Here is a 3,728-nt window from a genome sequence, read left to right as displayed (position 1 = left end):
ATTTTATTATCTATATATGTTTTGTTTGTTTTTCGTTGTACAAGCACACACAACTTTCGAAGTCAGTAAAATTCAAATTTGAAAGAAATTCATTTTTTGTCATCTTTCAATTCTTTCTTTAGATATGTTGATGCATCGTCATCAAACTTAATGGTGGTTAACATCCTCATTAATGTTTCTGTTGGGGTTTTTTATTTTTTCGCAGGCCCAAAACAAATAGAGGACGATTACACGATACATCTGCACGATGTTCCTACATGTGATATACACCTGGATGATGTACCTACACGATGCACCTACACGATGCACCTACACGAAAGGTAAAGACAAAATGAAAAGAATTGTAAAGACAAAATACTTATCTTTCTCTTTTGTCTATTTTTCACTTATTCTGAAAACTCTAATCGGTGATTTAGTTTGTGAGTACATAAGAACACACATATATATTAAATATGAGGGAGAAGAAAAATATGACTACAGGATATACGTATCATTAGAAGAAATTCATTATTCGGTAACAAAGTTTTACTAACAAAAATTACTTGAAAGCAATGCAAAAAATATCACAAAATACTACTATTAGCAGCACGTTTTAATTTGCACCACTAAAAGAATTAATAATACAATAATAATATCACTAAATATTAAATAGTTTTAACAACAAACACTTGCTAAAACTTTGCCAAATCTGAAATTCCCTCGTCCCCTTTATTTTTAATTTCCCTCCAACCCATTTTCATTAAATAGTTAATAAAATAAAAAAATCCCTTTCTCTCCATCTTCGCAAACAAACCAACCCTCCACCCAAAACCTTTCTCGCGAAGGCCTCCATTATTCGTCCCACCCTCTGCCGATTCGTTGTTCACCTCTGCTGGCATTTGGTGTGCAGCTTGGACTTTAACCCTCTGCTTCGTCGTCCCATCCTTTGTCGCATGTTGAGAGGATCAGGGAGAAGAGAGATGGCTTGGTGTGCGAGTTGGACCTTTCACATGTCGATGTCTTACTTCAAGACTCCCTTGGTCGTCGACATTGGTTATGCTTTAGTGGTCGAAACCAAATCTAATAGGTAATATAAATTTTCTATATGCATTTAATTTCTCTTTTTCATTTTCTTCCCTTTTTCAAAAGGGAACTCACATATCATTATTGGTATGATATAAAGAAAGCTTTTTGCTATGTTAAAGAAGAAATTTTTTTGGTTTATGGTCATCTTCCTAATGCAAATTATTAACAAAGAATGGAAGAACTCTTTCTCTCATTTTATTTATGAACAATGAGAAAATTTATAGGTGTATGTACAATTAGTTATCAAGGATAAGTAAAGGAAAAAACAAATATAACGAAATCAGTTTTTAGTTTCTCTAACTAACAATATATTAAGTTCTAATACTCCCCCTTAAAATGGAGAAAAAATATTTTTAACTCCCATCTTGCATATATGAAGGGACAAAGTTATGGCATTAAGTGGTTTAGTGAGGGCATCAACAAGTTGATGTGAAGAGCGTACAGAGAGTAGTTTGACGGATCCATCAACAATTCTATCTTGAACAAAGTGGCAGTCTAACTCTATACACTACTACAAAAACAGGCTCTCTTGACGTTTTTAAACTCTCAAGAGAAGGCTTTCTTGACGGTTTTAAAACCGTCGTTGAAGCCAGCGTCAAGAAAGGCACAGTTCTTGACGGTTGATTAAACGTCAAGAATAGTGAACGTTGACGTTTTATAAACATCAAGTATACTTATGTTCATGACGTTTTAGAACCGTCAAGACTGGTATTATTTATGACATTTTAAAACCGTCAAGGATGAACTGATTTATGACATTTTAAAACCGTCCAGAATTTTAATATTCATGACATTTTAAAACTGTCAAGAATGTAATTGTTCTTGACATTTGTAAACCGTCAAAAATGCAATTGTTCATGATAGTTTAAAATCGTCAAGCTTGCAATTGTTCATGACATTTTAAAACCGTCAAGCATTTTTTAATTTTTTTTAAAAAAATAATTTGTAATTGAATTATGTTGTAATGGAACGATGATTGTCCTGTAATTGTCCTGTAATTGTCCAAAAACAGTTTCATAGATATTTGATATTCATCCAATATAGTTTCAAATCTCAAAAATATATAAATAAAACCATTCACCATATATAATATTCAATTCCAAGACTTTACATATACATAATGAAATAGGCTTTACATTAGATTTCATATGGCATTACATTGGTACTCTCTGCTCTAGCTGATGACCGTGAAATTGTTTGTTGTTTCTTTGACTTCCATGATACAAGTGATTTTTCAAGGAAGACAAAAAACCCGGTGACTGAACGACGGGTATCAGGACATGATCCCCAATCAGCACATGCAAATGCTTTTAAGGATAGATCATCTGTTTTGGATAGAAATATTCCTTGGTCCGGTGATCCTTTGATGTATCACAAAAGATAATTAGTTGCACTCATATGAGTCTTGTCAGGTTTGCCATGTATTGGTTGAGTTTATGAACAACAAATGTGATGTCCGATCTTGAAATGGTTAAGTACAAAAGTTTTCCAATTAATCTTCGATAAGTACTTGGATCTTGAAGAAGATCTTTGTCAGAAGCTTTTAACTTGATTGTCGGATCCATAGGTACTGATGCCGGTTTAGCACCAAGCAAACCAGCTTCTTCTAGCAAGCATAGTGCATAGTGTTTTTATGACAATAGGATACCAGTTGATGAACGAGCTAATTCAAGACCAAGGAAGAATTTGAGAGATCCCAAGTCTTTAAGCAGAAACTTTTGATTGAGCACATTTCGTAATCTTTGAATAAGATCAACGTTTGCTCCAGTGATGATAATATCATCAACATAGACAAGTAGAGCTATAAAGTTGGTGCCTTGGCCTTTTACAAAAAGAGAATAGTCAGCCTTGGACTGTTAAAAACCTATTGAAATGAGGAATTGGGAGAATTTGGTAAACCATTGACGTGAGGCCTCTTTTAGTCCATATATAGATTTTTGAAGTTTGCCTACAATTTTCTCCCCCTGAATGGTGAGGTTCGGTTTATAACCCAATGGCAAGTCCATGTATACTTCTTCAAACAAGTCTCCATGAAGAAATGCATTGTTCACATCTAATTGAAATAGATGCCAATCTTTCAATACTGCTATAGTTAGCAGGGTTTGAAAGTCACCATTGTCGCGACGTGATCGCTACGTGGAGCGGCCGACCTCGATCGTTTATTTAATTTTAATAAATAAATAGTTTTGGAGTCGTCATCAACCATATTAGGGTGTGATTTGTCACCCAAAAAAGAAAAAAAAAGGTCTACTTAAATTTATGAGGTTTAGGTTCGTGAGTCAATTGTGTGTAGGGAAGGTGTTAGCACCCTACAACACCCATAAAATGGTTAACTAATTTTATCTTTTAAAACTAAATTATAGAGGTTCACAAAACAAAATTTTATTTAGGTTTTTTTTTTTAAATGTCCCATGTTTATCAATTCATATCGAAGTTTATTTTTGTTTTAAAAGATTTTTATTCATCTTAAGAATATTAAGATACCAAAACTTGATATTTTAATCTCTATCATAGGTGTTTAATGAGAAATTTGATGTATCTAAGATTTAATAAATTCATAGAAAATACTACTTAGTCTCATTTAAAATATTAAATGTGTTTATTTAAAAACAATCGATTAATTAAATTTCAAACAGCAAAATTTCATGTATTCATGAAATTTA

The 3,728-nt window shown here is 32.8% G+C and overlaps 1 long non-coding RNA gene across 1 annotated transcript; it reads left to right on the top strand.

The window, feature by feature from the left end:
• The first annotated feature begins 672 nt into the window (after nt 1-672).
• On the top strand, nt 673-3,308 carry LOC116401975. The gene is made up of 2 exons (XR_004214310.1): nt 673-1,066; nt 2,293-3,308. It is a non-coding gene; the product is annotated as an uncharacterized LOC116401975 (long non-coding RNA).
• Nucleotides 3,309-3,728: the final 420 nt, after the last annotated feature.

This window comes from Cucumis sativus, chromosome 2, assembly GCF_000004075.3.
Source record: "Cucumis sativus cultivar 9930 chromosome 2, Cucumber_9930_V3, whole genome shotgun sequence".
Taxonomy (NCBI): domain Eukaryota; kingdom Viridiplantae; phylum Streptophyta; class Magnoliopsida; order Cucurbitales; family Cucurbitaceae; genus Cucumis; species Cucumis sativus.
The sequence above is the reverse complement of the archived record's forward strand: the minus strand, read 5'-3'. Positions and strand labels throughout refer to the sequence as shown.